We start from the raw sequence: 20,570 nt of genomic DNA on the forward strand, positions 1-20,570 counted from the left end.
AAAAAAAAAAAAAAATCATAAGATGAAAAACAAACTCCCTGTCAGTGCCGTCCAACCATACTCTCTCTCACTTTCTCCCTCTCCCACTCTTTTCTCAGAGTGATAAGCCCACAAGACTCAAAAGGCCTTTGTGAAATTTTCATCAGCCCTCTGACGCCCTCTCTACTTCCAGCCATTCCATATCAAAGCAGCAGCTCTTCTCCTTTCTTCACAACTACATTTGGACACAGGACAGTGGACTGACTGAGAATAAGGGCTCAGATGGGTGTAGGACAGTGGACTGACTGAATAAGGGCTCAGATGGGTGTAGGACAGTGGACTGACTGAGAGTAAGGGCTCAGATGTGTGTAGGACAGTGGACTGACTGAGAATAAGGGCTCAGATGGGTGTAGGACAGTGGACTGACTGAATAAGGGCTCAGATGGGTGTAGGACAGTGGACTGGGTGGGTAGTGAGACAGGAGAGCATGATGTACAACACACTGACATGCTGCCGTCCAGGAGGGTTCAACATTACAGAACACACTATTGTGTAGAACAGATAGGATTAATTCAAGTACAATAGGGAAGGATGTTATCTATGTTCATTAACATTTCTACCTCTAGCTTTTGGAATGTTTGACCTACCTGAATACACACCAGCAGAGGAGGCTGGTGGGAGGAGATAATTTTGGTATTTTATTAGGATCCCCATTAGCTGTTGTAAAAGCAGCAGCTACACTTCCTGGGGTCCACACAAAACATGAAACATAATACAGAATGACATAATATAGAACATCAATAGTCAATAAAGAACAGCTCAGACAGAACTACATAAAAAAATTAAAAGGCACACGTAGCCTACATATCAATGCATACACACAAACTATCTAGGTCAAATAGGGGAGAGGCGTTGTGCCGCGAGGTGTTGCTTTATCTGTTTTTTTWAAAACCAGGTTTGCTGTTTATTTGGGCAGTATGAGATGGAATGAAGATCCATGSAATAAGGGCTCTAAATAATACTGTACGCTTTATTGAATTTGTTCTGGATTTGGGGACTGTGAAAAGACCCCTGGTGGCATGTCTGGTGGGATAAGTTGTGTGTCAGAGCTGTGTGTAAGTTGACTATGCAAACAATTTGGGATTTAACACATTGATGTTTCTTATAAAAATAAGTGATGCAGTCAGTCTGTCCTCAACTCTTAGCCAAGAGAGACTGGCAYGCATAGTATTTATATCAGCCCTCTGATTACAATTAAGAGCAAAACATGCCGTTCTGGGCCAGCTGTAGCTTTCTAGGTCTTTCCTTGCAGTACTGGACCGCACGACTGGACAATCAAGATTAGACAAAACTAGAGCCTGCAGAGTGTGGTGTCAAAAAAGCAGAGCATAGAAAAGAGTAGAGGGCTTAGAGAGCTGCCCTGCGGTACACCACACTTTACGTATTTGACATTAGAGAAGCTTCCATTAAAGCAAACCCTTTGAGTTCTATTAGATAGATTGCCATATCGTGGAATCAGAGCTGAGTCTGAAAAGCCATAACACATACGTTTTTTCATCAACAGGTTATGGTCAATAATATCAAACGCTGCACTGAAATCTAACAGTACAGCTCCCACAATCTTCTTATAATCAAGTGCCCTTCTCTATAAGTGTGCTGAAAGTCTATTGTTAATTTGGTTACAGAGAAATAGCATTGTATTTGGTCAAACACAATTTTTTCCATCAGTTTGCTGAGAGCTGGCAGCAAGCTTATAGGTCTGCTGTTAGAACCAGTGAAGGCTGCTTTACCACTCTTGGGTAGCGGAATTACTTTAGCTTCCCTCCAGGCCTGAGGACAAAGACTTTCCTCTAGGCTCAGATTAAAAATATGACAGATAGGAGTGGCTATAGAGTCAGCTACCATCCTCAGTAGCTTTCCATCGAAGTTGTCAATGCCAGGAGGTTAGTCATTATTGATCGATAACAAAACAAAAAATTCCCAAACTAACTTTACAAAGTTCAAACTTGCAATGCTTTTCTTTCATTTAGTTTTTTTATACATGAATACAATTGCTCAGTGTTCGTTGTTGGCATTTCCTGCCTAAATTTGTCCACTTTGCCAATGAAATAATCATTAAAATAATTAGCAACATCAAATGGTTTCGTGATGAGTAAGCCATCTGATTCGATGAAAGATGGAGTTGAATTGGTCTTTCTGCACATCATTTCATTTAAAGTACTCAAGTTTTTTTCCATCATTCTTGAAATCATTGATCTTGGCTTCATATTACCGTTTCTTCTTCTTTTTGTTGAGTTTAGTCACATAATTTCTCGATTTGCAGTAAGTAAGCCAGTCAGATGTGCAGCCAGACTTATTAGCCACTCCCTTTGCCCCATCTCTTTCAATCATACCGTTTTTCAATTCCTCATCAATCCATGGAGCCTTAACAGTCAGTTTCTTAATTAACAGGTTCATGTTTATCAATAATTGGAAGAAGCAATTTCAAAAATTCATCAAATGCAGTGTCTGGATGCTCCTCATTAATCACATCAGACCAACAAATATTTTTAACGTCATCCACATAAGTCACAGTGAACTGGGAACCCCGATCAGAGACGATGTCTCCGGCACCCCGGAGTGCCGGAAGACGTGGGTAAATAACGCCTCCGCAGTCTGTAGGGCTGTAGGGAGACCGGGCAACGGGAGGAGACGGCAGGACTTAGAGAACCGGTCCACAATCAAAACCGTAGTGTTCCCCTGAGACGGGGGAAGATCGGTCAAGAAATCTACGGATAGGTGAGACCATGGCCGTTGTGGAACGGGGAGGGGTTRTAACTTCCCTCTAGGAAGGTGCCTAGGAGCCTTACTCTGGGCGCACACCGAACAGGAAGAGACATAAACCCTAACATCCCTAGCCAAGGTGGGCCACCAATACTTCTCCCGGAGGCCCCGCACTGTCCTCGCCACCCCAGGGTGACCCGAGGAGGGTATGGTGTGAGCTCTCCGAATCAGTTGGTCCCGAACACCAAGTGGCACGTACTTCCGCCCAGCCGGACACTGAGGAGGCGCAGGCTCCGCCCGTAACGCCCACTCGATGTCCGAGTCCACCTCCCATACCACTGGTGCCATCAGCCTCGAGGCGGGAAGGATGGGAGTAGGCTCGGTGGCCCTATCCTCCTTGTCATAAAGGCGGGACAGTGCGTCAGCCTTTACATTCTGAGAGCCYGGTATATACGACAGAGTAAACCGGAATCGGGTGAAGAACATGGCCCACCTTGCCTGACGTGGRTTCAGTCTCCTAGCTGCCTGAATATACTCCAGATTCTGGTGGTCGGTCCAGATGAGAAAAGGGTGCTTAGCCCCCTCAAGCCAGTGTCTCCACACCTTCAGAACCCTGACCACCGCTAACATCTCCCTGTCCCCCACATCATAGTTACGCTCCGCTGGACTGAGCTTCCTCGAAAAAAAAGCGCAGGGGTGGAGTTTTGGTGGCGTGCCCGAGCGCTGTGATAGCACGGCACCCACCCCAGCCTCRGACRCGTCCACCTCCACTATGAATGCTAGAGAGGGGTMMGRGTGCGCCAACAYGGGTGCATCCGTGAACAGCGCCTTCAACSTATTGAAAGCTCTGTMCGCCCCTGCCGACCACCGSAAACGCACCGGGCCCCCCTTCAGCAGTGAGGTAATGGGAGCCGCTACCTGGCCAAAACCCCGGATAAACCTCCGGTAGTAATTGGCAAACCCCAAAAACCGCTGCACCTCCCTCACCGTGGTCGTAGTCGGCCAATTACACACGGCCTTAATGCGGTCACACTCCATCACCACCCCCGACGGGGAAATGCGATAACCCAGGAAGGAGACGTGTGTGTGTTCTCCAAACGAGCCATCAGCCTTGACGTATAGGTCTAGCTCCAGCAGTCTCCCAAGCACCTTGCGTACCAGACACATGCGGGTGGCGGAATAGATCAGAATATCATCAATATAAACCCCCACGCCCTGCCCGTGCAGGTCCCTGAGAATCTCGTCTACAAAGGATTGAAAGACGGCTGGAGCATTCTTTAACCCATACGGCATGACGAGGTACTCATAGTGGCCTGATGTGGTACTAAACGCGGTTTTCCACTCGTCTCCATCCCGAATACGCACCAAACTATACGCGCTCCTGAGATCCAGTTTTGTAAAGAACTGTGCTCCGTGAAATGATTCCACCGCCGTAGCGATGAGAGGTAGTGGGTAACTAAACCCCACTGTGATAGCATTTAGACCTCTATAATCAATACACGGATGCAGACCTCCCTCCTTTTTCTTCACAAAAAAGAAACTCGAGGAGACGGGTGAGATGGAGGGCCGAATGTACCCCTGTCCCAGAGACTCCGTGACATATGTCTCCATAGCCAACGTCTCCTCCTGGGACAATGGGTACACGTGACTCTTGGGAAGCGCAGCGTTTACCTGGAGATCTATCGCACAATCCCTACCTGGTCGATGGGGTGGTAATTTAGTCGCTTTCTTTTTACTGAAAGCGATTGCCAAATCGGCATATTCGGGGGGGATGCGCACCGTGGAACCCTGGTCTGGACTCTCCACCGACGTGGCACCGATGAAAACTCCCAGACACCTTCCAGAACACTCCTCTGACCACCCCTGGAGAACCCCCTGTTTCCACGAAATCGAAGGATTGTGACTAGCCAGCCAGGGAATCCCCAGCACCACTGGAAACGCAGGCGAATCGATAATGTAGAGACTTATACTATGATTCCCCTGCTTCACCATGTCCATTGGAACCGTGGCCTCCCTGACCAACCCTGACCCTAATGGCCGGCTATCTAGTGAGTGCACGGGGAAGGGAGAATCTATCGGCACAAGCGGAACACCTAGCTTGATGGCGAGTCCGCGATCCATAAAGTTCCCAGCTGCACCTGAATCGACTAGTGCCTTATGGTGGGAAGAGGGGGAAAACTCAAGGAAAAAATTCAAGACAAACATGTGACCAACAGGGGGTTCTGGGTGAGTCTGGTGCTTACTCACCTGGGGTGACCGAGAAATGTTCCGCCTGCCATCTCGACTCCCAGACGGACCCCCCCAGCACCGATCGGCCGTGTGTCCTCTCCGACCACAGCTGGTGCAGGGGGGGCATCCTCCTCCGGTACCCCTCGGCACGACCCCTCCCAACTCCATCGGAATGGGAGCGGGGGTGCTGGAACGCACAGGACCCTCTCCGAACGCCCGCGGGAATCATTGTCTCTGGTTAATCTACATTATATCTAAAGGAAAATTATACCAATCTAAATAACTTTTGTTGCCATTGCAAACTATGTAAAAATAGCCTACATAAAGCCAACACAAAAACATTGCAGCCTGCAGGTAGAAAATATCCTGATGTAAAATAAATATCCTATAAATCACATTGACTACGCATGGCCTGTCTGCAAGAGACTTGATACGTATCAACTGGGTCGCCCCAAAACTTGTGCTAGAAAACTTGAGACATTGTATAAAATATTCTGGACCCCCAGAGTTTCCCACGCCAATGAGCTTGGGACAGACACAGCTGTAGGCTATTTGTGCAAGGGATAAGAGGTAATCGAGTATTTTATGACGTTTTCACTGGATTAGAGCATTACATTTTTCCCTTTCATGCCAAGTGGTTATCGAAAGGGAGAGAGCTGGAAATATTGCTCAAATGCTTTCAGGAACTTTTGTCATTCTCAATTGATTCTAGAAACAGACTTTGTTTACTTGCTGTTTGAGGTGAAGAAAAATTACTTTGAGAAGCTCCACATCTCATTAGTGGTGCTAATTTAAGACAATCAGAAATACTATCAGACAACTCCAAATGGGCTCATTTATAGGCCTACATTTGTGCGCAGGCCAGGTAGACTAGTCCTACTTCTATATGCGTAATCAGGTGCGTGTTCTTATTCAACATTGACGGGAGCATTTCAAAGAGACAATAAATAAATTGACAAAACCCGTAAATGGAATGAAATTAACTAAAACCTGTTTCTCACAAGTGTAGCATAGGTTGTGATTTCTGCAGAACACATGTCCACTCTGACAATGAGAACGGTAAATGACTGTAATAATAATATATTGAATGTATTAACATAAATTACCGTAACCAAATAAACATTGCAGATTTGGAAATGTTGGGAATTAATGCTAATTGTAGTCTACTACTGGTGATATACAGTACCAGTCAAAAGTTTGGACACACCTACTCATTCCAGGGTTTTTATTATTTTAACTATTTTTTACATTGTAGAATTATAGTTAAGACATCAAAACTATGGAATAACGGCCTCCCGGGTGGCGCAGTGGTCTAGGGCACTGCATCGCAGTGCTAGCTGCGCCACCAGAGTCTCTGGGTTTGCGCCCAGGCTCTGTCGCAGCCGGCCGCGACCGGGAGGWCCGTGGGGCGACGCACAATTGGCCTAGCGTCGTCCGGGTTAGGGAGGGTTTGGCCGGTAGGGATATCCTTGTCTCATCGTGCTCCAGCGACTCCTGTGGCGGGCCGGAGCGCATGCGCGCTAACCAAGGGGGCCAGGTGCACGGTGTTTCCTCCGACACATTGGTGCGGCTGGCTTCCGGCTTGAGGCGCGCTGTGTTAAGAAGCAGTGCGGCTTGGTTGGGTTGTGCTTCGGAGGACGCATGGCTTTCGACCTTCGTCTCTCCCGAGCCCGTACGGGAGTTGTAGCGATAGACAAGATAGTAATTACTAGCGATTGGTACCACGAATATTGGGGAGAAAGGGGATCAAATTTTTAAAATAAATAAATAAAAACTATGGATAACACATATGGGATCATGTAGTAACCAAAGTGTTAAACAAATAAATATTTGAGATTTGAGATTCTTCAAAGTAGCCACCCTTTGCCTTGATGACAGCTTTGCACACGCTTGGCATTCTCTAAACCAGCTTCACCTGGAATGCTTTTCCAACAGTCTTAAAGGAGTTCCACATATGCTGAGCACTTGTTGGCTGCTTTTCCTTCACTCTGCGGCCAACTCATCCCAAACCATCTCAATTGGGTTGAGGTCGGGTGATTTGTGTAGGCCTGTCATCAAATCAAATGTATTTATATAGCCCTTCGTACATGAGCTGATATCTCAAAGTGCTGTACAGAAACCCAGCCTAAACCCTAACAGCAAGCAATGCAGGTGTAGAAGCACGGGGCTAGGAAAAACTCCCTAGAAAGGCCAAAACCAGGAAGAAACCTAGAGAGGAACCAGGCTATGAGGGTGGCCAGTCCTCTTCTGGCTGTCGGGTGGAGATTATAACAGGACATGGTCAAGATGTTCAAATGTTCATAAATGACCAGCATGGTCAAATAATAATCACAGTAGTTGTCGAGGGTGCAGCAAGCCAGCAGCACTCAGGAGTAAATGTCAGTTGGCTTTTCATAGCCGATCATTAGAGTATCTCTACCGCTCCTGCGGTCTCTAGAGAGTTGAAAACAGCAGGTCTGGGACAGGTAGCACGTCCGGTGAACAGGTCAGGGTTCCATAGCCGCAGGCAGAACAGTTGAAACTGGAGCAGCACACGGCCAGGTGGACTGGGGACAGCAAGGAGTCATCATGCAGGTCGTCCTGAGGCATGGCCTAGGGCTCAGGTCTCGAGAAAGAGAAAGAGAGAATTAGAGAGAGCATACTTAAATTCACACAGGACACCGGATAAGACAGAGAAGTACTCCAGATATAACAAACTGACCCTAGCCCCCCGACACATAAAGTACTGCAGCATAAATACTGGAGGCTGAGACGGAGGGTCAGGAGATCACTGTGGGCCCCATCCGATGATACCCCCGGATAGGGCCAAACAGGAAGGATATAACCCCACCCACTTTGCCAAGCACAGCCCCACACCACTAGAGGGATATCTTCAACCACCAACTTACCATCCTGAGACAAGGCAGAGTATAGCCCACAAAGATCTCTGCCACGGCACACCAGGGGGGGGGCGCCAACCCAGACAGGAAGATCACGTCAGTGACTCAACCCACTCAAGTGACGCACCCCTCCTAGGGACGGCATGAAAGAGCACCAGTAAGCCAGTGACTCAGCCCCTGTAATAGGGTTAGAGGCAGAGAATCCCAGTGGAGAGAGGGGAACCGGCCAGGCAAAGACAGCAAGGGCGGTTCGTTGCTCCAGAGCCTTTCCGTTCACCTTCACACTCTGGGCCAGACTACACTCAATCATATGACCTACTGAAGAGATGAGTCTTCAGTAAAGACTTAAAAGTTGAGACCGAGTCTGCGTCTCTCACATGGGTAGGCAGACCATTCCATAAAAATGGAGATCTATGAGAGAAACCCTGCCTCCAGCTGTTTGCTTAGAAATTCTAGGGACAATTAGGAGGCCTGCGTCTTGTGACCGTAGCGTACGTGTAGGTATGTACGGCAGGACCACTCGGAAGATAGGTAGGAGCAAGCCCATGTAAGCTTTGTAGGTTAGCAGTAAAACCTTGAAATTAGCCCTTGCCTTAACAGGAAGCCAGTGTAGGGAGGCTAGCACTGGAGTAATTGATCAAATATTTTTGGTTCTAGATAGTGCTAAATACGGCTGCTAGAATCCTAACTGAAGTTATTTAGTGCTTTAGCCGGGAAAGTAGAGCATTGCAGTAGTGTAATCTAGAAGTAACAAAGCATGGATACATTTTTCTGCATCATTTTTGGACAGAACATTTCTGATTTTTGCAATGTTACGTAGATGGAAAAAGCTGTCCTTGAAACAGTCTTGATATGTCGTCAAAAGAGAGATCAGGGTCCAGAGTAACGCCGAGGTCCTTCACAGTTTTATTTGAGACGACTTTACACATCAAGATTATTGTCAGATTCAACAGAAGATCTCTTTGTTTCTTGGGACCTAGAACAAGCATCTCTGTTTTGTCTGAGTTTAAAAGTAGAAAGTTTCAGCCATTCACTTCCTTATGTCTGAAACACAGCGTTCTAGCGAAGGTAATTTTGGGGCTTCACCATGCTTCCCTGAAATGTACAGCTGTGTGTCATCCGCATAGCAGTGAAAGTTAACATTATGTTTTCGAATTACGTCCCCAAGAGGTAAAATATATAGTGAAAACAATAGCGGTCCTAAAACGGAACCTTGAGCAACACCGAAATGTACAGTTGTTTGTCAGAGGACAAACCATTCACAGAGACAAACTGATATCTTTCCGACAGATAAGATCTAAACCAGGCCAGAACTTGTCCGTGTAGACCAATTTGGGTTTCCAATCTCTCCAAAGAATGTGGTGATCGATGGTATGAAAGGCAGCACTAGAGTCTGGTAGCACGAGGACAGATGCAGAGCCTCGGTCTGACGCCATTAATTTTACTGCCTCAAAACCCGGTCCGGGCACCCCCACCCACACCACAATTTAGCATACCTAGCATAGCTTCAAAAAGTGAGTAGTAGCATCTAAATATCATTAAATCACAAGTCCAAGACACCAGATGAAAGAACAGATCTTGTGAATAAAGCCACCATTTCAGATTTTTAAAATGTGTTACAGGGAAGACAAAATATGTAAATCTATTAGCTAAACACGTTAGCAAAATACACCACTATTCTAACTCCATCAGTTTCTTACTCCTTCAGGTGCTATCACCAATTCGGCTCAACTAAGATATTGATACCACTAACCAAGAAAAAACCTCTTCAGATGACAGTCTGATAACATATTCATGGTATAGGATAGTTTTTGTTAGAAAAAGTGCATATTTCAGTAGAAATCACAGTTTACAATTGCACCCACCATCACAATCGACTAGAATTACTAGATAGAGCAACGTGTATGACCAATTTACTCATCATAAAACATTTCATAAAAATAGACAAGCATAGCAATGGAAAGACCCAGTTCTTTGATTTCAGACCATATTTCAGATTTTCTAAGCGTTTTTCAGCGAAAACACAATAAATCGATAAGTTAGCATACCACATGAACAAACGTTCCCAGAGCATCGATTCCAGCCAAAGAGCGTATAACGTAATCACGCCAAATATATTAATTTTTCACTACCTTCTCAGAATTCTTCCGATGAACTCCTGTAACACTCATTTTACAATACCATATACAGTTTGTTCGAAAAGGTGCATATTTAGCCATACAAAACCGTGGTTACACAATAAAATACTAGGAAATCAAGCCTCAATATGTCTGACGTCATCTATCAGAGTATCTAGTTTAATTGAAAGCTAATCATATACTTGACTAAAAAATACAGGGTTTACAGGAACGAAAGACAATTAGTTCTTAATGCAAACGCGGATTTACATTTTAAAATTATCCTTACTTTTCAATACAGGGTTGGCCAAGTGAAGCTATACCAAACAAAATGGCGAATGATGCGTTTTAAAATATTCGACAGAAACACGGTTTATCATATTAATATTGCTTACTTTGAGCTGTTCTTCATCATATTCTTGGGCAATGTATCCTTTCTATGTTATAAACGTCTTTTGGTCGATAGATGTCCTCTGTCCTTCGAAATGTCCATCACCAACGACCGACTCCCTAAAACGTGTGTCCAAACTTTCAGAACGCACAACAAAGGAATTCCTCAAAATCGCACTAAACGGATATAAATTGATATAAAACGTTCAAATTCACTACATTATGATGTTTTTAACAACTATAACGACTGAAAACATGACGGAGAAATATTCCTGGTTAGAAAACGATTTGGAACGAGACAGGTCCGATGGCCTTCACGCTTGAGGCGCACATTGAGAAAGAGGGGTCTCTGTACATTTTTGTCATTTATAATGGCTGTGAACGTCCCATCGATTTCATTAAACGTGATGACGTACAGACACCCAGAGGAAGACGTAGGCAGTGTCGGTTCCTTCATAGCATTCACTGTGGCCTTATAAACAGACCCAGATCAGAGGTAAAATTTCTGAAATCTGAACCCTGTCATGAAAAGTGCTGTAGAAATTGTTCTGTACCACTCAGAGACAAAATTTCAACTCCTATAGAAACTATAGACTGTTTTCTATCCAATAATAACAAATATATGCATATTGTACGATCAAGAATTGAGTACGAGGCAGTTTAATTTGGAAATGTAAAAAAAAAATAATGCTAACAGCTCCCCCTATTGACAAAAGGTTAAAAGGTAATTTACCACCTTCACAAGTGCAGTCTCAGTGCTATGATGGGGTCTAAAACCAGACTGAGAGCATTTCGTATACATTGTTTGTCTTCAGGAAGGCAGTGAGTTGCAGCGCAACAGCTTTTTCTAAAATTTTTGACAGGAATGGAAGATTCGATATAGGCCGATAGTTTTTTTTTTGTGGGTCAAGGTTTGGCTTTTTCAAGAGAGGCTTTATTACTGCTACTTTTAGTGAGTTTGGTCACACCCGGTGGATAGAGAGCCGTTTATTATGTTCAACATAGGAGGGCCAAGCACATGAAGCAGCTCTTTAAGTAGTTTAGTTGGAATAGGGTCCAGTATGCAGCTTGAAGTTTAGAGGCCATGATTATTTTTCATCATTGTGTCAAGAGAATATAGTACTAAAACACTTAAGTGTCTCTCTTGATCCTAGGTCCTGGCAGAGTTGTGCACGACTCAGGACAGCTGAGCTTTGGAGGAATCGGTAGAAGAGGAGTCCGTAATTTGCTTTCTAATGATCATGATCTTTTCCTCAAAGAAGTTCATGAATTTATTACTGCTGAAGTGAAAGCCATCCTCACTTGGGAATGAGCTTTTTATTTAGCTTTTGACGATCAAATATAAATTTAGGATTGTTCTTATTTTCCTCAATTAAGTTGGAAAAAAGGATGATCGAGCAGGCAGTGAGGCTCTTCGGTACTGTCTTTCCAAGCTAGTCGGAAGACTTCCAGTTTTGTGTGTGGCGCCATTTCCGTTCCAATTTTCTGGAAGCTTGCTTCAGAGCTCGGGTATTTTCTGTATTCCAGGGGGTAGTTTCTTATGACAAATGTGTTTAGTTTTTAGGGGCGCAACTGCATCTAGGTATTGCGCAAGGTTAAATTGAGTTCCTCAGTTAGGTGGTTGATTATGTCCTCTGACGTCCTTGGGTAGGCAGAAGGAGTCTGGAAGGGCATCAAGGAATCTTTGTGTTGTCTGAGAATTTATAGCACGACTTTTGATGCTCCTTGGTTGGGGTCTGAGCATTTTGTTGCGATTGCAAACATAATAAAATGGTGTGGTCCGATAGTCCAGGATTATGGAAAAACATTAAGATCCACAACATTTATTCCATGGGACAAAACTAGGTCCAGAGTATGACTGTGGCAGTGAGTAGGTCCAGAGACATGTTGGACAAAACCCACTGAGTCGATGATGGCCGAAAGCCTTTTGGAGTGGTCTGTGGACTTTTCCATGTGAATATTAAAATCACCAAAAATTACAATATTATCTGATATGACTACAAGGTCCGATAGGTCCGATAGGAATTCTCCTAGTGAGATTGCTAAGGCGAACACCGCCATGTTTAGTTTTGCCCAACCTAGGTCGAGGCACAGACACAGTCTCAATGGGGATAGCTAAGCTGACTACACTGACTGTGCTAGTGGCAGACTTCACTAAGCTGGCAGGCTGGCTAACAGCCTGCTGCCTGGCCTGCACCCTATTTCATTGTGGAGCTAGAGGAGTTAGAGCCCTGTCTATGTTAGTAGATAAGATGAGAGCACTCCTCCAGCTAGGATGGAGTCCGTCACTCCTCTGCAGGCCAGGCTTGGTCCTGTTTGTGGTGAGTCCCAGAAAGAGGGCCAATTATCTACAAATTCTATCTTTTGGGAGGGGCAGAAAACAGTTTTCAACCAGCGATTGCGTTGTGAGACTCTGCTGTAGAGCTCATCACTCCCCCTAACTGGGAGGGGGCCAGAGACAATTACTCGAGGCCGACACATCTTTCTAGCTGATTTACACGCTGAAGCTATGTTGCGCTTGGTGACCTCTGACTGTTTCATCCTAACATCGTTGGTGCCGACGTAATAGACTAACAATATCTCTATACTTCTCTACACTCGCCAGATATTAGTTTACCAGCACCATCTTCAGATTAGCCTTAACGTCGGTAGCCCTGCCCCCTGGTAAACAGTGTATGATCGCTGGGTGATTCGTTTTAAGTTTAATACTGCGGGTAATGGAGTCGCCAATGACTAGGGTTTTCAATTTGTCAGAGCTAATGGTGGGAAGCTTCGGCGTCTCAGACCCCGTAACGGGAGGAGTAGAGACAAGAGAAGGCTCGGCCTCAGACTCCGACTCGCTGCTTAATGGGGAAAACCGGTTGAAAGTTTCTGTCGGCTGAATGAGCGACACCGGTTGAGCATTCCTACAGCATTTCCCTCCAGAAGCCATGAGAAAGTTGTCCGGCTGCGGGGACYGTGCGAGGGGATTTATACTACTATCTGTACTTACTGGTGGCACAGACGCTGTTTCATCCTTTCCTACACTGAAATTACCCWTGCCTAAYRATTGCGTYTGAAGCTGGGCTTGCAGCACAGCTATCCTCGCCGTAAGGCGATCGTTCTCCTGTATATTATGAGTACAGCGACTGCAATTAGAAGGCATCATGTTAATGTTACTACTTAGCTTTGGCTAGGTGCTGTTGAACCATGTCCAGAGAAAGCGTCCGGAGTGAAAAAGTTGAATGAAAAAAAAGTTGTGAGGGAAAAACAAAAAATATAAACGGTAATTAAAAAGTCAAAACCGTGAAGTTGTCAGGTAGCAAAGTAAGGTTGGCAACAAAACGCACAGCAACACATCTGCAAGTTGCAAGTTCTGATGCAGCACTTCATCACTCTCCTTCTTGGAGGGGTGGGGGCGTCGGTCATGTCCCCCCGTCCCCAGTGAAAGTAGTGCCTCTTGTTTGCATGTAAATTACTTTGTCTGTGCATGTCTGATTCTGTGTACTGTAGGCTATGTTTGAGGGAAATCGTCATACCTAGGGCTGTGACGGTAATGGAATTTTAGGTAACAGTAGTTGGCCAAATGACCATGGTCGTCATAATATATAAAACATTTTAAAGCATATTTTCTCCTCTCCTTCAGTCCTCACTGCTTGTGCTGGAATTTAAATATAATAAATTGAAAAGGCATCCCCATTCAAGTCAATGATGGCATAATGGGTGGAATGGCTGCCATTGTGAATGTACCCATAGGCGCAAAGCAGAAAGTAAAATATGTGCTCAAATGTGTGCTGTGATTTGTTGATTCAACTGACATTACAAAAAATACAGTCCATTGCATAAGCCACATCAGCTCATCACATCAGATAGATTGAACGTCTGTCCTGATAGACGTCTATCCAGATCCAGATCTATCCAGATAGATGGAACGTCATGGTCCTGCCCGCCTGTGGGGAAAACAACCTGTGGTTACCCCATTTGGCTCACAGCAAGAACTTCACCTTTTTCAAACAAAATGTTCTTGTTTTCTGCTTGTTTTAGTCTATTTCAAAACTACTCAGAAAAAATATATATAACATGCAACAATTTCAAAGATTTTACTGAGTTACAGTTCATATAAGGAAATCATTCAATTGAAATGAATGTATTAGGCCCTAATCTATGGATTTCACATGACTGTCGATCCAGAGCATCCCAAACAAGCTCAATAGGGGACGTCTGGTGAGTATGCAGGCCATGGAAGAACTGGGACATTTTCAGCTTCCAGGAATTGTGTACAGATCCTTGCGACATGGGGCCGTGCATTATCATGCTAAAACATGAGGTGATGGCAACAGATGGGAGGGCAATGGGCCTCAGGATCTCGTCACGGTATCTCTGTGCATTCAAATTGCTTTCCCTAAAATGCAATTGTGTTCGGTATCCATAGCTAATGCCTGCCCATACCATAACACTACCGCCACCATGGGACACTGTTTACAACGTTGACATCAGCAAACCGCTCGCCCACACGACACCATACATGCCTTCTGCCCGGTACAGTTGAAACTGGGATTCATCCGTGAAGAGCCATCCACGGTGGACATTTGCCCATTGAAGTTGATTACAACATATCTGCAGTCAGGTCAAGACGACGAGCATGTAGATGAGCTTCCTTGAGACGGTTTCTGACAGAGTCTTCAGTTGTGCAAACCCACAGTTTCATCAGCTCTCCGGGTGGCTGGCCTCAGATGATCCTGCAGGTGAAAAAGCTGGTTGTGGAGGTCCTGGGCTGGCATGGTAACGTGTGGTCTGCGGTTGTGAGGCCGGTTGAATGTACTGCCAAATTCTCTAAAATGGCGTTGGAGGCGGCTTATGGTAGAAAATGATCTGGCAACAGCTCTTGTGGACATTCCTGCAGTCAGCATGCCAATCGCACGCTCCCTCAAAACTTGAGACATCTGTGGCATTGTGTTGTGACAAAACTGCACATTTTAGAGTGGCCTTTTATTTCCCCCAGCACAAGGTGCACCTGTGTAATGATCATGCTGTTTAATCAGCTTCTTGATAAGCCACACCTGTCAGGTGGATGGATTATGTTGGCAAAGGACAAATGCTCACTAACAGGGATGTAAACACATTTGTTCACAACATTTGAGTGAAATAAACTTTTTGTGCGTATGGAACATTTCTGTGATCTTTTATTTCAGCTCATGAAACATGGGACCAACACTTTACATGTTGTGTTTGTTCAGTGTACAATTAAGAAAAGTACAACATGTCTGAAGATTACTTTTCAACATTGAAAAGAGCATTCTCACTACTTAGAACATCGTAATATTGTAGGGCTTCCCAAATGCCCCTTTTTATGACTGTGCTAGCAGCCACCTGAGTGAGTGTTAGCTAGCTACCGTCAGGAACATTAAGCTAGCCTAGACCAACCACACGAACAAACGGACTATACAGCTACATGTAGTGAGTGGAGTTACAAATGGACTACACTAAACAATTTAAATGTCTTACCTGGGATGAAATGTATTACACACACACAGACAACTGTAGCGTACTAGGACACCGGGTCCCCACATTTCCTACTCTCCCACACCAAATAGCCTGAAGCCACAGGGCTCTTTTCACAGGCTCTATTTCCCTACATGGGAGCATTGCAAACCGCAGGTTGGGATTTTTGCCCTGATTTTTGGCATGTTTTGTTATTTCTGTAAAACTGGGGGTCAATGGAAAGAATATATGTTTTCCCCAATTTGTGGGCGTGGGTGAGGGAAATTCCTAATTATTATGTGAATATCAACTTGAACTATTGCGAGTGTAGGCTACCCATGAGTTTACCAGTCACATTGCCAGGTTTAGAGTTTCCAAGCATGTTCTATTCATTCTATTTTCTGTGTCTGCTGCTGCTGCATTGTGGGGTGCGTTGTCTAGGCAACTGAAGTCTAATTAGCTTGTTTCAGCAAGGAGCAACAAAGTTTCATCACGTTAAGAGTCCATGTAACGGCCGAAACGGACTCAACCACACGAATGCCCCGCCCTCCCGTCTTCAGGTTCCTTCCACGCACAGAAGTTATATTATTATATATTTTTTAAACATTTATGACGGTTCTTTTCATGAGGGTCTTCATCCATAACCTTAAACAGTAATTATTCCAGCCCTAGTCGTACCTTGAAAATTAAAAGAATTGCATGAGTCCTGGYGGCAATCACTGTTCTGAGAGATGTAGCAGGAGTTGATGAGAGAGAGCTGGAAAGGGAGGGAGAGGGAATAGATTAGGCTAGAGGAATAGGCGCATCAAGAATGAGGGAATGTTGGAGTGAAGAGAGGGAGGAGGGGAAGAGAGGTAATGGGGGGGTGCAGCAGCTAGAGCCGTAAGAGGAGATAAAGATAAGATCATTCAGACAATCAGCCGAGGCCTCAGGACAATCATCACATCTCATCTGTTTTCAAGAGCAATTCTGTCTTCTATTGAACTGTTGCGGCTCAGTCAGGGAGGCAGTCTCTGGGGGCTTTAACACTCGCTGTGCCACACTCTCTCACAACCTTCTCTCACAGCCATAGCCTACCCTCCCCAAGAATCCCTCAACTTATCACAACTGGTGAGAGGATATGCAGAGAAAGAGAAGGGTAAAAAAGCGGAGATGCAAAAATGCAAAATATGCACGTGCGATGTATCAACTCTCTGGCTTCATTCATACATTATTCCAGTCAACGCTAGCAGCCTACCATATTTACTCATAAAGTCCCCAATAGAAAATATCCCTTAGGCTGCATGGCTTCTATATGTAATTGCTTACTATATGTGCAGGCTACACGCAACCTCTCGACGCCGTTACGGTACACAATCTCAATATCAATCTCACAATCAAATCTCCACTAACGTTGCTAATCACAAAAACGGTTGCTAAACGGTTGCTAATCACAAAACGGCAGATACTGTGTCCACAAAAGCGCTTGAGGAAATCGACATTTGTACGATTGTTTCATGACGTTATGATTACAAAAGCGGGCACACGGTGGGCTACTGGTCAGATTTGCGGGCAGTTGATTAACTGAGCTATCCATGGTGCTGAATCTCTGCTAGCCTAGGCCTGTTTGTTTAGAAGCTGATGTTCCCTGTGACAGTCACCACAATAAGCAGGTTATAATGAAGTGAAAACACCCACAACCTTCCCAAATCCCCCTGATAGCCAGGTACAAGGGCGAGAAAATTCTGAGGTAGGCTAAAACAAATGTAATTGTCACTGGACCTCATAATATTTGAGCAGTTGGCCAAAAGTGCTTCATAGGCCTAGGCTGCCTTAAAGGGGAATTTTACCCTAAATCCATTTAATGTGTATTTCTAGTCAATCCACCATGCATACGGTCTCGAAATATCATCATTTATCATACGGTTGCATCTTAGATATCGAAACACCCCGTCTGTCAAAAAGTCAAATTACGTCACCATGCGAGACTTTGCACTTCCACCCTGCTCTTCTTTGACAGTGACTCCCAGAAAGCAGCACGTTCTAGCTGACTCTCTTGGGATGTTCAATCACCGGTGGACGTGTAATTCAAATGATTTGCTGAGATGTTTAATAGAGCCCTGCCTGAGCCCTACCTATRCCTGCAATGTTCAGGCCCTACCCTACCCAGGCCCGATTGCTTTTGCCCAAAACCCGAAATTAGAAATAACTTTATTCGTTATTAAATCCATTAGCTGCTCCTCTCCGTCTGTCACTTGCTCGCTGTGCATGAGCTCTGCTCATATGGCGGCTCTGGATGTCTGTATATATAGCAACAGCTCCTCTTGGGCTGCTCTGCTCAATGACGAAACATGAGAGAACACAGAGCATGGCTGTTAGCTACTTTTCGTCACGCTAAACTCTGACAACTCAAGGAACATTATTATTTTCTGCRAAATAATCTCAACTGTTTTATATTTGAAGCACTTTTGACACCTATGTGTTAAACCAAGTCAACACACCGCCCACTCAATCCAGTTAGAGGGGAATGTTGGGAGTTGTACGAATTTACTCAAATGGGCAATTGGGAACATCAGGAATGATCAGGACATTCAAAGCTAGAAATCTAGACTCATTGTTTTGATAAATATTTAGTGAATTTGTCTACTATGGACTACTGAAAACAACAAAACCAATGGATTACCAGGGTAAAATAGTCATTTAAAACTAGGCTACGTTAGATTCATGTGTGTATTTCTCCATTTACAGTGGTACCGGGATACTGGTAATTTCTTGCAATTTTCTCAGGAAGGAAAATTGGTAAATTCTCTGGAAAATATTAAACCCTAGTACACACTCTCTCACTCACACACACACACACACACACTAGAAAGATAAGGGTCTAGGCCAACCTGGGATTTTAGGTCCTCTGTTGAAGTAGTTATGGATTTTACTCACGTCACTTGTACTTGTATGCTGTTAGGGTTAATTTTGCTCCTGTGATGCTCGCTCTCCCTGCTCAACAACAACAAGCTGGTGGTCTCCTGTGGGCCCTTACCCATGCAGGGTTAAGTAAAGGACACACACACACACACACACACACACACACACACACGTGTTACAATATGAATTAATGCTGAGGTCCTGGGGTTACAAATTGTCCTTTCCACCTGGTGGCTACCAGAATCTGAACAGATATGGTTGTTGCAGTCTGGAAAAACACACACAGCCACTTGTCAGTCCTGTTGTGTCGCAGCTCGGCTCTCACCATTAACTATTGACCAGTCTAGCAACTCTTCAGCTGAGCTGAAGAGTAGACGGTGGGGTGACTTCACCTAGACCTACAGCTATAATATAGGCGGTATAGTATAGGCGGTATACAATAGGCGGTGGCAAATTGTGTATTATAGTACTGTACATGCTGTTCCATACTTAGTTACCATATTATAAGTGCTCAATTACACAATGATGATTACACAGTGATGACCCAACTGTTTCTTTGTGACCATCTCTGTCGGTTTGTCTTATCATTAGTTCCAACTTTTCTACGTCCAAACTTCCATAAAATTCATACTCCTGTGAGGATTTACTACCCATGTTTAGTAAAACCTTGTAGTTTCTATGCTTATTCTCACAATCTATGTGTATTTCTATGATCTAGGTGTGTSCTTTTTACCGTTATCCAATCACTATAGTTATCACAATCTATGTGTGTGTGTCTCTTTAATTCCTTACTCAATTGCTATCGTCCTTTTCTAATGTGTATATCTCCTTTCAGTTAGTTTACATAGGTAGTGGCCACAGATAGTTTGGTAGTAGCCCCTGATACTTTGCGTCATTTACGGACCTTCTAATATATTCTTGATCAGGTCTCAGTTAGATCTCAATATTCTCTAGTTTATATTGGTACTGCAGATACCTGGTGTCATTACGGACCCCCTTCTACTGCTGCCTAGGTGTCTCTACACCCAATTCCTACCTACCATTTGCATAGAATACTTTGTTGCCTTTAAAACTTTTCTCTACACAAAATTCGAAAGATAGATCACCGGGTCAGAATGCCCTATGGGAATTTTAAAATCAACACCTAAACTACACAAAAACACTCAAATATATTTCTGAATGTAGCCCGAGCGTCAATTCCCCAGAATTCGTGAATAAAGATTTACTGACTGTCGTCTCGTAGACTGGGAAAAGCAATGTAGGTTGGATCTCGTCACCACCTCTGTCGTGTACCAGTTCACCACTGGCCTGAAATAAACCCTCAATTGAGAGGTCAGGTCTTTGTCTTACGGATCCTGGATCCGCCCGTGCACGGTTTTCAGCAGTTCCTTGGGGCGACAGAGGCAGGTATTGAGATCCGGCTCGAAGGACCAAATTGTCACGAGAATTATGTTCTCAGTGTTCATAAACCCAATAAAAATTAACTACTCGGTCTGCGACCCRGAATTTGTAAGATACTGGTTGAAATGAAACAGACGGAGGCCCCAGCTATGATAGTCAAAATGTTTATTCACGGGCGCGCTCCCTCGTTGTACAAAACCATTCATTTTAGACTAGCTCCTTACGCACATACTTTTGCACACAAACAGTAGGTATCCTACGCACATACTGTATCAATACCCAGCCGACAAAGATTAGGGACCGTGAGAAGCACTCCCWKTCTTTTCCCAAATCTCTCAGTGGCCCCTAGCCAAGGTCGGCACTGAATCTTGCTCAGACAGTCTGTGTTTAAGACACTTTAGAGACATACTGTACAGATATATTGTTTTACCCTAATTCTGACTAAAACTAC

At 44.5% G+C, this 20,570-nt stretch overlaps 1 protein-coding gene across 1 annotated transcript in view; it reads left to right on the forward strand.

Annotated features, from left to right (window-relative positions):
• LOC111972823 (activating signal cointegrator 1 complex subunit 3-like) overlaps positions 1–20,570 on the forward strand; it is a 219,004-nt gene that overhangs the window by 24,104 nt on the left and 174,330 nt on the right.

This window comes from Salvelinus sp. IW2-2015, linkage group LG2 (assembly GCF_002910315.2).
Source record: "Salvelinus sp. IW2-2015 linkage group LG2, ASM291031v2, whole genome shotgun sequence".
NCBI lineage: Eukaryota > Metazoa > Chordata > Actinopteri > Salmoniformes > Salmonidae > Salvelinus > Salvelinus sp. IW2-2015.